Consider the following 17,136-nt stretch of genomic DNA (forward strand, 5'->3'; position numbering starts at 1 on the left):
CATATCCATACACATAAATACTGAGTGTCTGTGTGTGTTCAAGCATAGCCATGATATTTGGAAATTCATTGCCCAACTACAAAACTATGGGTGAGTGTCGGAGGTAGGCAATTACTTTCTGAGTAAAAATTAAGCAGGGGAAAACTGTGCCACAAGCTCCTCCTCCTCCTCCTCGCTGCTGCCACAACCACTTCCTATTTCTTTATTACCCACAAGGGGCTAAACACAGAGGGGACAAACAAGGACAGACAAATGGACAGACAGTGCGTAACTGATACTTATTTAATCGAACCCGAAAGGATGAAAGACAAAGTCGACCTCAGCAGAATTTGAACTCAGAACGCAAAGTCAGACGAAATACTGCTAAGCATTTTGCCTGGTGTGCTAACGTTTCTGCCAGCTCGACACAACCACCTCCATCACCAACCACTTTCCATGTGGGTCACAGTCTGAGTCAAATTCTTATTGGGATCCACTACCTTGAAAGACTGGGAGTCATATGGTTTGGTCTCTATGTTTGGATGCCCTTCTTATTATCAATTGCATCATGTGTGTGTGTGAAAAATGGTGCACCAAGTCAAATGCCTTCTGTCAAAAGCTAACTTAGCTATTCAATAATGAAAGAGCAATAAAGTAAGCACCAGACTTACGTGAGTACTGAGGCCAATACTCTAAAACTAAAGTCATTGACAGTGGTGCTCCAGCATGGCTGCAAACCAATGACTGAAACCAGGGCATTGTGTATGCATGTGTGTGTGTGTGTAGGTATACCCTTGTCTTGATATCATGCGATAATGTTGCGTCAGCATCACTGTTACACAAGCTGCATTGTTTGTAGTCTTTCATGAAAAACATGTCTGGTCATAGGGAAAAATTACCTTCCTTGGAAACAGGTAATGGTTGGCAACAGGAAAGGTGTCCGGCTGTACAAGATCTGCCTTGACACAAATTCTGTATGACTTGTGCAAGCATAGGAAAGTGGTCATTAAACAATGATCGCACACACGCACACACAACATGGAAAACAGATGTTAAATGATGACAACGTTGAAATATGTAAACTGTGCTTGAAGTCCAATCAAGTGCAAAAAATATCCCATACAGGAATTGAACTACACATCTCGTAGGGCGACCTCTTTGGATCGTAGGGTGACCTGCTGTGCTTGAAGAGACCTATTGAGTCAAGAACATCAACATCAAAATAAAAATCAAATGGAAATTGCAGTTGTGATACCCATGCTGGTGGCACGTAAAAAGCACCATCCAAACATGGCCGATGCCAGCACCGCCTTGACTGGGGTCTATGCTGGTGACATGTAAAAAGCACCAACTGATCGTGGCCATTGCCAGCCACCTCCGGCCCCTGTGCCAGTGGCACATAAAAAGCACCAACCAATTATGGCTGTTGCCAGCCTCCTCTGGCCCCTGTGCTGGTGGCACGTAAAAAGCACCCACTACACTGGTTGGCGTTAGGAAGTGGTTCTACATTCAGCTGTAGAAATATTGCCAGATCAGACTGGAGCCTGGTGCAGCCTCCTGGCTTCCCAGACCCCGGTCGAACCGTCCAACCCATGCTAGCATGGAAAATGGATGTTAAACGATGATGATCTCATACCAACAGCACAAGACTATATTTACATTCTCATCTCTTGCAAATAAATATTACTAGATTTTTCAAACTGAACTTATTGATTATGTTGGAAATAATTTGTTCATATATATAGGTATAGGCATATATGTGTGATTAAGAAGCTTGCTTAGCAACCATGTGATTTCAAGTTCAGTCCCACTTCACAGCACCTTGGGCAAATGTCTTCTACTATAGCCTTGGGCTGACCAATGCTTTGGAAGTGAATTTGGAAGGTGGAAACTGTGTGGGAACCTGCTGTATGCATGCATGTGTGTGTGGGGGGGGGGTCTTTGTGTTTGTTCCTTGCCCCACTGCTTGATAACCAGTGTTGGTTTGTTTACATCATTGTAACATCATAGTTCAGCACAACAGGCTGATAGAATACATACCAGACTTAAAAATGAAGATAAGTACTGGGATCAATTTGCTGTGCTAAACCACTTCTAGGCAGTGCCTCAGCATGGCTGCAGTCCAATGACTGAAACAAGCATAAGAGGATCAACGATATAAGAAACTGAGAAAGAAAGAAAAACACAAATGACAAAGACTACAAAGAGTAAGAAAACCTATCAAAGGTGACAAGTAAATGATAGAGAGATATTTAATAGATGCAAGTGCAAAAACAAAAAACAAAAAAAAACACTCAGCATGGGGCTTTGACATCACATCTTATCCAATGTTTATATTTAGAAACAATTTTCTTAAACGTTCATTTAATTAAGTTGTCAATAAACTGTGCCCCACAGCAGTTTGTTTTTACCTCATTTCTATCTGTAAGCAAATTATACAGATGGCTGCTGGCTCTTCTCAGTTTATCCACCCTTTATACATACATATATACATACATACATATATATATATATAACATACAGATAGAGAAAATCACATCTTTAATTGTTAAAGTCACCATACAAAGCTGACAATCATTTCTGGTGTATCAACAACATATTTAGATATAGAAAATATCTTTCAAAATAATATGTCCGAAAGCAACATTTTCAAGGCGCTCCAAAATTAGTTAAATCCAAAGTGAACTAAGAAAATATTTCCAGTTTGTGAATGCATATATGCAGGTTTTGTTTTCAATTCTGTGTTGCTTTTTTTTCTCTTTTGAATATAAACGACAAAAATGTATTTCTCACAAAATTTACGCCAAATACAAGCAGTTTCATTTAGATTAAAATACCAGCTATTCCAGCCATTGCAAAACCTTTCACCACAGTTCATTCTTTCTCTTTGCCACTCTTATATCTAAAGCACCAAACTGCCATTCATTCATTCTCTGTCTGAGTTCATTCATGGGCAAATGAGCAATGGGTGCTTGAGAAAGTATGTGAGTGGAGAGGGAGTGAGTTGGTGACGAATGGTTAGGTTTAGGGTTTTAGGACTAAGGTTTAAGGTTAGGATTAGGTTTTACAGTTAGAATCTATAGAACTTAGGGTTAGACTTAGATGAGATGAGAAATCTTTTCCTTTTGTTTTTTGAAAGATCAAATTTGTGAAGGTTTTTCACCCACAACCATAATCGGTAATGTTTAAAACTTAGAGATCTTAAAATTTCCTAAATAAATTGAAAATTAAAAAGATATGGAGCCGTATGGTTACTGCATAACTCTGCCATACACATGCACATGTACACACACACACACACACACACACACATCATTCTGACATCTCTGTCTTCATTCCTGCTACTTCCACTCTTAAAATAATGCAAAGTAGCTATGCATCTCCTCCGTTGCAAGACACTTTCACCTGACCATTGGTCATGCTTCAGCCACTCACTACTGAGCACAAATATCTCCTTCTTCACTACAATCCCACTCAGTTGAGAGGGCTTTTTCTTTCACCTGGAAGCTACATGGTGACCACGGCATTAGGAAGAGCATCCAGTCAGAGAAATCATGCCAAAGCAGGCACTGGAGTTCAATGAAGTCTTCCTGTATACTGGATCCCATTAAACCATTCAACCAGTTTTAGCATGGAACATCATCATTATCATCATCATCGTTTAACGTCTGCTTTGCATGCTAGCATAGGGTGGACGATTTGACTGAGGGCTGGCGAACCAGATGGCTGCACCAAGCTCCAATCTTGATCTGGCAGAGTTTCTATAGCTGGATGCCCTTCCTAACACCAACCACTCCGAGAGTGTAGAACACAGACGTTAAATGACGATGATGATGACAACATACATACTAGAATCAATTCATCTACAAGGATGATATCTTGGAATTTCTTCCTGAGTATCTAACTTTCTTTGCATGACTTCATTCTAGCTTTCAACTTCCTTGCTTTGCCACACATGTTGCACTTCAAACCAAGTCACTAGGGATACTGCACTTGCTTCATATCATCATGCCCTCTCATGCAGCTCTTGAAACCAACAAGAGAAAGACAGATTCTTCCACATATTTCACATTCACTACTTTTGTCCACAGCTTTTGATGCTGCAGCTTGCTTCCTCTTCTGAATTGCTCTTTTGTATGATGCGCACTGAATTCATCCCCCTCTCAAATAATGCATGCATGCTGTGGAGGCACATGGCCTAGTAGTTAGAGCAGCGAATTTGCAGTCGAAGGATCATGGGTTCGAATTTCAGACCGGGCGATGTGTGTGTTTATGAGCGAAATACCTAAGCTCCACACAGCTGTAGCAGAAGGTAATGGCGAACTTCTGCTGACTCTTTCGCCACAACTTTCTCTCATTCTTTCCTCCTGCATCTTGCAGCTCACCTGTGATGGACTGGTGTCCCATCCAGGCGGGGAACCTATATGCCAAGGAAACCGGGAAAACAGCTCTTATGAGCCAGGTATGGCTCGAGAAGGAACGAACAAAATAATGCATGCATGCACACATATATAATATCAATACAGATTAGGTGAAATAACCATCAGAAATACTTTGCTCCAAGCTGTACAGCAGAAACTACTTAAAGATGCTGCAAGCTATTTCTCTTAATGGTACTGCATTAGAAGGAGAGACATTATTGGGATCCTTTCTGAATCTTCAGCAAGTAAACTGAGGGTCATGCGCATTTTAACCTTTAGCCTGCACACTTCATCTGAGTGCAGCAGAGAGAGCTGAATTAATTTTTGTTTGCAGAAGGTTTACATCTGTTGCCTCCTATCTACATGGTATATATATTTGAAAATATATACTAATTGATTTTTCATAGTTGGAATAGCATTGTGTTTTTATTTTAACAGTAGGTTATTTAACCACAAATAATATTTTAAGAAGTAAAAAAGAAATGTATCTAGCTGTTACAGGCAATATACACATTGCAATCAAAATTATGTTATATGCACAGTTACAATGGTTCTTAATTAACAAACAAGTCACCAATTGTATTCTTTACCTTCAAGGTAACAGCAGGTGTATATGTATACATATATATATATATATATATATATAGATGAGTAACAAAGATGTACAGGTGTCAAAAATTTGTTTGTACTTCAAACAAATTGACACCTGTACATCTTTGTTACTCGTTTATATTCTGTTCACCAAAGTTGGAATCTGAACTTCAAAATTACTATTGAAAGCACCTTTATAAGTACATGTCTGAATTACCAAGAGCGGATATCTTCACTTAGCTGGGTTGCATTAGTCTGCACACATGGTAGGGATATCAAGTACAAACACTTCAGCATGGAGTCTTGTTATTCAATATTTAATTAATATTGTTTGTGAGTGTAGATTATACCAACCTAGCAAGGTGCCCCAATTTAAGTACTTAATTCAACTGAATCATACACACACACACACAGACACACACACACACACACACACAAAGGGGTACTGAAAAATTCCTGGTGTTTGGTAAAAACAAAATGCAGGAGGATCAATTAATTATGATTTTATTCAACATATTCCCCTCTCAGATTCACACACTTATTGAAGCAGTCAATCAGGCTTTCTAAGCCCTGTTAAAGAACTCAGTAGCTTGGGTCTCCAACCAGGCCTTTTACGAAACCCTTAAAGCCAAGATATATTCAGCATTATCTCATATATATCATTAGAAAAAATCAAAGGTCCTTCCTGATCCATAAGCTCATATGGGCATATATTCCTCACCTGAATGAGATGCAGGTCTGTCACAAGATTACTCAGTTCTGGCAGCTGAGTGAACTGGAGCAACGTGAACCGAATTGTTTAGCTCAAGAATCAAAACCACAATCTAACAATCACAAATGCACCTTAATCACTAAGCCATGTCTCTCTCTCTCTCTCTCTCTCTCTCTCTCTCTCTCTCTCTCTCTACACACACACACATATGTACACATCTTATAGCAGTTTATAAGCACAAGAGTGGCTATGTGATTGAGAATTTTGTTCCCAGCTACCAGGTTTCACTGTGTAGCACCTTGGGCAAGTATCTTTTACTATAGCCTCAGGCTGACCAAAGCCTTGTGAGTGGATTTAGACTTTGTAGACAGAAACTGAAGGACGCCTATCATATATAAATGTAAGTGTGTGTGTGTGTGTGTGTGTGTGTGTGTGTGTGTGTTCTTGTCTTAGCATCATAAAATAGTTGTAAATGGGCATCACCATCATACAAGCAGTGTCCTTTGTTTCTAATCTTTCACGAAACCTGATCAAGGTCAGAGCATCCAGCAATAGAAAAGCAATGAATTCTGCCTGACTCATGCGAGCATAGGAAAGTGGAGGTTAAAATGACAATGCTGAATTTATGTGTGTGTGTAATAAGAGTTTGACTTAGCATCTCTGAAAAGAAATATCCGATGAGACGGAGGTATCCTATACATGTGGAACTAAATCAAGCTGTTATCAAATACATGTAATTCCAACTATTATGTGTTGAGTGCCACTCTCCCTCCTTCACTCACTCAAATATGTGTATATACTACATATATAATGTATAGACATACCTGTGGTGCTGTATGATAAGAAGTTTGTTTCCCAATTACATGGTTCTGGGGTCAGTCCCACTGCTTGGCACTTTGGGCAAGTGCCTTCTACTATAGCCTTGGGCTGATCAAAGCTTTGTGAGCAGAACTGGGAGACAGAAACTGAAAGAAGCCCATCATATAATATGTGTGGGTGTGTGTTTGTGTTTGCCTCCCACCACCACTTTACAACCTGTGTTGGTGTGTTTGTGTCCTCATAACTAAGCAGTTCAGCTTAAAAGACCAGTAGAAAAAAAAGTACCAAACTTAAATACCACAAGTACTGGGGTCACTTCATTCATCTAAAATTCTTCAAGGTAGTGCCCCAGCATGGCCACAGTCTAATGACTGAAGCAAGTAAAAGCTAAAGTATATATGAAGCGTCAGTCCAGGGTAGCAGATTGATGGAACTGTTAGGGCATTAGACAAGATGTCCCAAGATCTGTTCCGGCTCTTTGCACTCTGGGTCCAAATTCTGCTTAGGTGTTGATGGCTAACACTAATCATCCTACCACAAGAGAACTCTGTCCAACACACAATTTGCCAGAGAGGACTGTAGGCTTGCAACTAGCATAGATAACCAGTAATGCAATGTTGAAACTTCACCCAGCAACAAAAGCTGAATGGAAAATATGTATGTGTCTGTATGTCATCATCATCGTCATTTAACATCTGTTTTCTATGCTGGAATGGACTGGATCATTTGACAGGATTTAGTGAGCTGCCAGGCTGCATTGAGCTTTCTAAGTGTGTGTGTGTGTGTGTGTGTGTGTATGCATGCGCACACACTCATTATGTTTACACCTTTTTATGCATTCCCATGTGTGCTTGAATGTTCATATGCATTTGTGTGTTTGTGTGGGTGTGGGTGGGTGTGTAGGAATAAAAATAACCATAAATAGATTAATGTTCCTGAAACAAAAATCTCAAGCAAGCAACAGTGCAATCCAGTATTGATTAAGTATGCGAAACAGTGAAAGTACACATGGCCCAGAAAGAAAGAGAGAGATAGGGAGGGAGAGGAAGGAGAATGATAAGATGTGGGGGAGGAGAAAGTGGTGCTTGTAAGCAAATGGATTCTGGTGTGTCAATAGAAGCGTAGGCTGGAATGGCCGTCCTCAACTTGGCTGTGCGCCAGAAGATAGGAGTTCTACTAACCACCAGTTCAGGCCTCAACAATGATGGGGGTTATAAACCTGCCACCGAGATAAAAATGATTTTTTTTGTTTCCATTTCCTTATATTCGTGTGCTGCTGCAAAGCCGACACAACTATTGTGGTTGCAAAAGCAGCTAATCCAGTGGCCAAAACTCACATGTACCAATATAAAGGTCAATAGCTACAACAACAACAACAACAACAACAACCGTTACTGCTGATTTTAATGCGATCACTGATACCGCTGCTCCACCTCTAAGCTACTTCCTGGTTTCAATTGGTGATATTTCTCATCATTAACATCTCCATATATATGTATACACACACACTCATTCATACACATAGCCACTCTTATACACACACACAGACACACACACACATATATATATACACACACATTCATACGCATAGCCTCTTATACACACACACACACACAAACATACACACACACCACCTCTCTAATACATACACACACCCTCTCTTATACTTACACACACACATACCCTCTCTAATACATACACACGCACACACATATATATATACACACACACACACATTCATACACATAGCCTCTCTTATACACACACATATACACACACATCCTCTCTAATACATACACACACACCTCATACACACACTCTCTTATATACACACACACACACATACATACATACACACACACACACACACACACACACACACACACACACACACACATACATACACACACACATATATAGTGGAGGATCTCAGTTGGATGGCAATAAGAATTCAGTAGTTTGATCAACCGAATAACCTGCTTCTGAATTATTGCATAACTTGCAGAGCATTACACAGACACGTGTACCTTTAACATAATACTCAGGCAGAATCAGCAGAGCACAGTGTACAGGTGCATGTATACACACACACACACACACATGTACATATGAGGATTTTAAGGGTATCACAAAAGGCCTGACTGGAGACCCAACCTTTTGAGTTCTTTTACAAGGCTTAGAAAAACTGAAGCATCGCTGCAATAAGTGTGTGAATCTGAGTAGGGAACATGCTGCATAAAATTGTAATTAACTGATCCTCCTGTATTTTCTTTTACCAAAAGCCGGGAACTTTTCAGAAGCCCTTATAGCATAATATCAATCAGCCGAACACCTTACATCCAGATTTTGCAGCCTTATGCAATTGTAAGAAAGCTTTATAATTATTATGGAAAAAGTTGACAGACTGATAGAAAGTTTGGCAAAATGCTTTGGGGAATTTAGTTTTGGTTCTTCACATTCTGCTTCCAAATCCGACAGTTGTAGGGGAAAGCTAACCTTGCCTTTCATTTTTTAAGGGGTGATAAGATAAGTATCAACCAAGATTTTTTTTCATTTATTTTTATTAAGCCCTCGGACCATAAGGCCAGTTACCCAGTTTTCATGGCATATGAGGGACAGAGATCACAACATTCCCTCTAAACAGAATGCTGGTCTGTTGCAGGATTTGAGTCCAGCAATTTTTGAAGGGAGGGGACAAGTTGATTACACCAACCACAGTACTTGACAAGTATTTTTATTCCATCAGTCTCGAAAGGATGAAAGGCAAAGTTGACCCTAGCAGGATTTGAACCCAGAATTTAAGAACTGGAAGAAATGCTGCTAAGCATTTTGTTTGAGTTAACAATTCTCACCGCCTTCAGGTTGATTTAATCACATGTTTGTGTTCATAAGATTTTTAGCCTTAAGTATGATTAAATGACAAGCTATATAAAGTATCAAATAATTTATTTTTAGTTTTTATTTACTTTGTTTCAAGAGTATCCCAGAAACCAGGAACCAAATCAGAAATTTTTCAAAGCTACAATGAGATGACTGATTCAAATTTTCAATTTCTGCAGTAAATATTCAAATTTAAATAGAGAACAATCCGAATGAAAAATGAACAAAATTTAGCACAATACAATACATATTATTTCAAATAAAAACAATTTTTATACAATTTATGATAACAATACTATCCGGGATAATTATGAATTATAATCGATACTTGTCCAACACCATGCACAAGAAAACGGAGAACGCTTTTAAGTGATTGTTATCCAATTCAAATTTCAACAATACAAATCAGAATTAATGCAGTTTATGGTAATTACATAATTTAGGTTAATTAAGAATTTATTTTATAAATCTATCATCATGTGTAAGAACACAGAGAACACTTGTAAATGTTTGTTACTGCAGTCATTCTCTCTCCACATCAATTCCTTCATTTATAATTTAGGAAAACAGCTGGATAGCACAACTTTGATTCCTTAATTTCTCTTCAGCCCTCTTTCAGACTGAATAGACTGAGTATGGATAATGTCAACATGATCCACAAAATTACTTTCATCTACACCCCATGTTATGAATGCATTTTCCACCACCTTTAATTTGGTCTTTACTGACATATGCATCCAATTCATCACAGGTCCCTAAACAGGGAAATATTTTTTTTCTGTGCTGTGCTCCATTCCCCTGGATATCCATTGATGCAGACCCATCCTACCAACTGCATATTTTCAAGTGTAGGAAAAACAGTTTCATCAATTCCAACCAATTTTATGCTTTCTATTACCATTCATACCACCAATTCCATTGAAATTGTCCTCAATCTATTCGTAGCAAACATTTCTGTGCTAAATTCTCCCCAGTCAGTAACTGCATATTAACTTATTTTCATTGTGAACAAAAATTGAGAATGTCGAATAATAGCTTTGAAAAACTTGGACCCGATTTAAGACGAATTAATTATTTTATAAGAAAAGAGACATAGGATAATGTAGATTTGAATACATTTTGTCTTAAAAAGTTTATGGATTAATCACAGTTAAAACACCTTTGATCGTGCATTTTCTTCGACAGGGATCATCATCATCATCATCATTTAACGTCCGCTTTCCATGACGATTCAAATGAGGTCTGGCGAACCAGATGGCTGCACCAGACTCCAATCTGATCTGGCAGAGTTTCTACAGCTAGATGCCTTTCCTAACACCAACCACTCCTAGAGTGTAGTGGGTGCTTTTACGTGCCACCGGCACAAGGGCCAGTCAGGTGGTACTGGCAATGGCCACGCTCAAATGATGCTTTTTATCTTCCACCTGCACAGGATTGACTTATTGAAATTTGAATAGGAATAATGCTTGAACAAGACAGGAAAGCTGGCACACGTTTGCCTCATGATTAGAGAAAGAAAACAAATTGTGTCAACTTGTTGATCAAATCTGGGGAGGGAGAGAGAAGGAGGGAAGAAATAGAGGAGGAGGAGGAGGTAAATGAAATGTAATTTTTCTTTTTTGAACTTTTTTCTCACTGTTACTTAACCCACCTGTAACGCTTTCATATGATTAGTTGAAGGGAAAGATGAAGAGTGAAAGAAAAGGAGAGAGAAAAATAAGATAAAGCAAAGAGAGAGAGAAAGAGGGAAAGTGGTGTATTAAGTCTATGGAATTGTTCATAAAGTAAAGCGCAAACCCTTTAGTTACCAACCCGGCTGAAACTGGCTCTAGTTCTGAGAACAAATGTCTTGTTTTCATAAGTTTTGAATTAAAATCTTCCACCAAACCTTAGTCACAATTTATGCTCCTAACACTAGCTGAATGATAACTAAGTTATCTTACTAAATTCTTTGTTATATTTAAAGTAATTGAAAGGAACACAGAGCATCTCAAAATAAATACAGTAACGAAAGTATTAAGTAATCATTCTATTCCAATTTCCTTCACTTTTCAATAATTAACAGATGAGCGACTATCTTTTGATACAGACACAACACAGGTTACACTTTCAGGTTTTTTGGATAAAGTTTTCAGAAATAACCTGATAAGTTTACCATTAATTTCCATGAAATATTCATGGGTCCTCCTAGTTAAAATCATTAAAAGATTAGCATGAAATAGTAAGTGCAACAATAAGAGGAGCTTTGAAATGACAGGGTAATTCACTGTACTATTACTCATGACCAATGCACTTAGCTCTCACTAATCTAGGACAACTAACTGCACTTAAATTTCCTATTCTACTCTAAGCACAAGGTCCAAAATTTTGGGGGAGGGGGGCCAATCGATTAAATTGACCCCAGTATGCAACTGGTACTTAATTTATCGACCCTGAAAGGATAAAAGGCAAAGTCGACCTTGGTGGAATTTGAACTCAGAATGTGAAGACAGACAAAATACCACTAAGCATTTCACCTGGCATGCCAATGCTCCTGCTAGTTTGCCACTTTGCTGCACTTAAGTATCACAAAATGGAACTTAGTTTCCTATAGTACAAAGTAGAAGCAACCCTGGAAAGCTGGTCTGTATTTGCCAATAAGTTGGAGAAAGAAAACAAAATCATCATCATCATCATTGTTTAATGTCCGTTTTCCACGCTAGCATGGGTTGGACGGTTCAACCAGGGTCTGGGAAGCCAGGAGGCTGCACCAGGCTCCAGTCTGAACTGACAGTGTTTCTACAGTTGGATGCCCTTCCTAACGCAGTAGTGGGTGCTTTTTACATGCAACCAGCACAGGGGCCAGGGGAGGCTGGCAATGTCCACGATCAGTTGTGCTTTTTACGTGCCACCGGCACGGACGCCTGTCAAGGCGGCGCTGTTATCGGCCGCGTTCAGATGGTGTTTTTACATGCCACCGGCATGGGTATCACAACTACAATTTATCTTAATGGTAATTGTTAGCAACTTCTCCACAAAAATAAGATCACTTAAAGAAATTAAGAATAAATTTTGCAGAAAATTACTAATCACCATGCCTAAATTTGACAACTACACAGATCAACATTGTAAAATATTTGGAGATCAGTAAATTTATATTACTGAAGCACAAATAAATTTACAGTATTAAGGCATGGTTCATCATCATCATTATCATCATCATCATCCTTTAATGTCTGTTTTCCATGCTGGTATGGATTGGATGGTTTGACAGGAGCTGGCTAGGTAGAAGACTGCACAAAGCTTCAGTGTCTGTTTTGGCATGGATAGATTTATATTATTAAAGCATAGGTAAATTTATGATGTGAAAGTTCATGGCTCAGTGGTTAGGGCATTGGGCTCACAATCATGAGGTAGTGAGTTCAATTCCTGGATCAGGCTGTGTGCTGTGTTCTTGAGCAAGACACTTTATTTCATGTTGCTCCAGTTCACTCAGCTGTAGAAATAAGTAGCAACATCACTGGTGCCTAGCTGTATCAGCCTTTGCCTTTCCCTTGGATAACATCGGTGGCACAGAGAGGGGAGGCTGATATGCATGCACAACCACGGGTCTTCCATAAACAACCTTACCCAGACTTGTGCTTCAGAGGATAACTTTCTAAGTGCAATCCCATGGTCACTCATGACTGAATGGGGTCTTTACTCTTTGAATTTTTGATATTTGTATAAGTAAATTTTAAATATTTGACCATGGATATCATTACCATTGTGTTAACATCACACCTACTTTTCTATGCTTACAAGGGTCAAATGACATTTTCTATGGCTGGATGCCCTTTCTGTTGCCAACACTAGCTTGTTCCCAAGCATGGTAATATTCTTCCATGAACAGATATGGAAATGAGGGACATGAGTTGTATGACAGTGATGTTCATTTATAACTATCACATAATATTAAGACAAAGTGACTCAAATTCACACACACACACCATTCATGGAAAATAGACATATGTATGTATATATATATATATATATATATATAGAGAGAGAGAGTGGTTGTATACTGTCAACACAACGTGACAGTCCTGTAAAGGGAATCACACCACCGCTATTTAGCCCTAGGAAGCCTCGACGCTTCCTGTTGGCTTTGACACATTTCCTGTGTCCTTATATTTGCAAAGGGGAGACAAGCACCCCCACCAGCTAGGATTAGCACCTGGAGACATGTTTCTGGGTCTTGCCTGTCATCAGTCCAAGGTAGCAAGTCCTGCTAGCTGAGATGGCTGCGACCTCTTTGCAAATATATAATATTTTCAGTGAAATTTATTCACTGGTTACCAAAATTAGAAGTATTGAATTTCTAAATGTCTCAGTCCCATAAAGGGAATCACAGGACTGTCACGTTGTGTTGACAGTATACAACCACTATATCGCTGCACCACCGCTCATGTCTCTCTGAGACATTTAAAAATTCAATATTTCTAACATATATATATATATATATATATATATATACGCACTCACACCCATACATACACACACACACACACACCTACACACACGTGAGAGGCTTCTTTCAGTTTTTGTCTACTAAATCCAAATCCACTCACAAGCCTTTGATCAGCTCAGGGCTATAGTAGAAAACATTTGTCCAAGGTGTCATGCAGTTGGACTGAGCCTGATCCCATGTGATTGGGAAGCAAACAGCTTAGTCACACGTCTAAATTATACTGCACTTTACAACAACAGCGGATTGTTATAATCTAAATGTCATCTTAATCCTCTTTGCTTCATCTGTCTTAGCTTTATCAGAAAGCAGTTTGCTGAAAAAACGTAGACAACTAGAAATATTTAAATAACAAGTTCCAAATTCAGAATTAGAAGTAAAAAAAAAAAAAAACGTATGCTCTCTTACCTTGGATATTTAGTCCATTCTCTTAAGTCCTTGTCAACAGACTCCTAGAAGAAATAATGAAGATAATAATAATAATAATAAGAAGAAGAAGAAGAAGAAGAAGAAGAAGAAGAAGAAGAAGAAGAAGAAGAAGAAGAAGAAGAAGAAGAAGAAGAAGAAGAAGAAGAAGAAGAAGAAGAAGAAGAAGAAGAAGAAGAAGAAGAAGAAGAAGAAGAACAACAACAACAACAACATCCTCCTCCTCCTCTCAATGATAAGCTGGAGATGATTTTTAAAATGAGAATATCTGAAATAAACTCAACTGCTCTCACAAACAAGTATACTAAAAATGAACTCGACTGCTCTCAAAAATTACGTAAAAAAAAAAACGGGAAAATAACCCAGAAACCTTTTTCTGGTACTGGATTGATCCCAAAATCTAATCAGTTAGTGTCAATCACGAGGTCAAACATCCCTGAAAGTTTCATCCGAATCCATCCAGCGGTTCTTGAGATATCTTGTCCACGGACAAACACACAAACATGACTGAAAACAATACCTCCACCTTCACTAACGCAGCGGTAATAACGATCCTTTCTATAAGGCCTGAAATTTGTGGGAAGGGATTAGTTGATTACATTGACCCCCAGTACATGACTGGTACTTATTTTATCGAGCCCAAAAGGAGAAAAGGCAAAGTTGACCATGGCAGAATTTGAACTCAGAACTTAAAGACAGATGAAATGCCACTAAGCATTTTGCTCAGCATTGCTAATGATTCTGCCAGCTCGCTGCCTTAATAATCTCCTAATATAATAATGAGCATAGTGTTTATATATATATATATATATATATATATATATATTTGTCCAAAATCACAGAGCAGGTGAAAGAGTAGTGTAAGTGAAGGGAGAGGAAAGAAAATAGTAATTTAGTGAAGGAGAAGTAGTGAGAGTAATAGTCCTGACTGAGAGAGAGAGAGTGAGAGAAAGTAATAGCAATGAGAGAAAGGAAGTGGCAAAGAGCATGTTGTGTATCATCTGTTATACTCTCTCACAACATATGAATGAGAAAGAAAGGGGTGATAGATGAATAATAAAAAAATAGTGTTTCAACTCTGTGTGAGTATATGTCTGTGTATCTAAAAGGGAGGTATGTGAATGTTTGTGTGTGTGTGTGTGTGTGTGTAGGTACAATGGAAATGGGATGAACATTTATGCTGAAAAAAAACTCAAACAGTGTTTCAACTCTGAGTATATGTGTATGCATGTACAAGTGAAGTATGTGATTGTTTGTATGTGTGATTATTACGTATCATATTTTGTACCTTATTTATATATAAAATACTACAATTAGCCATAATTTTTGATGGTACAGGGTCAGCTAATAATAATAATAATAATAATAATAATAATAATAATAATATGATGATGATGATAATAATCCTTTCTACTAAAGGCACAAGGCGTGGAATTTGCAAGGAGGGAGTAAGTCAATTACATCGACCCTAGTACTCAACTGGTACTTAATTTATTGACCCTGAAAGGATGAAAGGTAAAGCTGACCTCAGCGGAATTTGAACTCAGAACATAAAGATATACGAAATGTAGCTAAGCATCTTGCCCAGTGTGCTAACAATTCTACCAGCTCACCACCTTAATAATAATAATAATAATAATAATAATAATAATATGCTGGATCATAGATATAGCATGCCCAGCTGACAACAAAGTATGCAATAAGGAAGAAAGAAAAGACGAGAGATATGACAGGTTAGCTTGGGAAGTTAAGCAGTTGTGGTCGATGAAAAAGGTAGCAGTAATGCAAATAATTGTCGGAGCCCTGGGAACAGTGAGCAAAAATCTTGAGAAGTACGTGGGACAAATAGGGGCTGTAATAAGGGTAGAGCACTTGCAGAAAACAGCACTGCTTGGAACCGCTCGAATACTCCGGAAGGAGCTCGAAAAATAAGAGGTGTTACCTTAGTTCACTGGTAGTGAACAGCTGACGCTGTAGTACATCTCCAGCATTAGAAGCTGTGCAAAGGCAATAATAATAATAATAATTTAAAATTTTGGCAAAAGGCCAGCAATTTGGGGACGGGATAAATTGATTACATTGACCCCAGTACTTAACTGGTACTCTGAGAAGATGAAAGGCATTGTTCATAGCTTCTGTGAAGAGTTTTGGGGGTTACAGAGAAGCAAGGGAGGGCCTACAGTCTGTGGATAGTTGACAAATAGCATCTCATACGGGAGCCTCATGCAAATAAAGGTGTCCATTAGCATTTCCTGTTTGTTCACAATGCTGAAACATTAGGTCATTGTTGACCTTACTAAGTTTACCAAAAGTACACAAACTGCCATTATGTGAAAACTTCTCTTTTGCTACATTGGCTTAAAATATACTCCTCCATTCTGAAGGACCAACTTGAGAAATTTAAATAGCTATGCGTTAATGACTTGGAGTGAAATTGTCAGTGCTGAAGGTTAATAAGAACTAAAGTTGTCAGTTTTAAGTTGGTAATTAGGTGGTTCTGCAATTAATTTATCTTTAATTCATTAAGTTGGTGAATAATTAACTTAATTACTTATTGGTGGTTTGACAATGAGTTGGTAAGTGATGAATTGGTACAATACCAATATTTTTTAAGCAATTAAATACTCTATTATTATTTTTTGTTTTGCTTTTTTTATTTTGAATAAAAGAATTTTTCAATTTCAGGCACAGGCATGGTTATGTGGTTAAAAAGCTTGCTTCAGAACCATGTGGTTTTGGGTTCAGTCCCACTGTATGACGGTCCCAAGCTAACCAAAGCTTTAAGTGGATTTGGTAGATGGAAACTGAAAGAAGCCCATTGT

General features: G+C 38.4%; 1 protein-coding gene across 5 annotated transcripts in view; it reads right to left on the minus strand.

Annotated features, from left to right (window-relative positions):
• LOC115213106 (tubulin polyglutamylase TTLL5) overlaps window positions 1-17,136 on the minus strand; it is a 155,250-nt gene that overhangs the window by 116,558 nt on the left and 21,556 nt on the right. For all 5 annotated transcript variants that reach the window (XM_036503692.1, XM_029782031.2, XM_036503691.1 and 2 more), the window contains one exon: window positions 14,297-14,340. The gene's annotated coding sequence lies outside the window, so the exon portion shown is untranslated. The remainder of the gene's footprint in view (window positions 1-14,296; window positions 14,341-17,136) is intronic.

Source organism: Octopus sinensis, linkage group LG6, assembly GCF_006345805.1.
Source record: "Octopus sinensis linkage group LG6, ASM634580v1, whole genome shotgun sequence".
Classification (NCBI taxonomy): domain Eukaryota; kingdom Metazoa; phylum Mollusca; class Cephalopoda; order Octopoda; family Octopodidae; genus Octopus; species Octopus sinensis.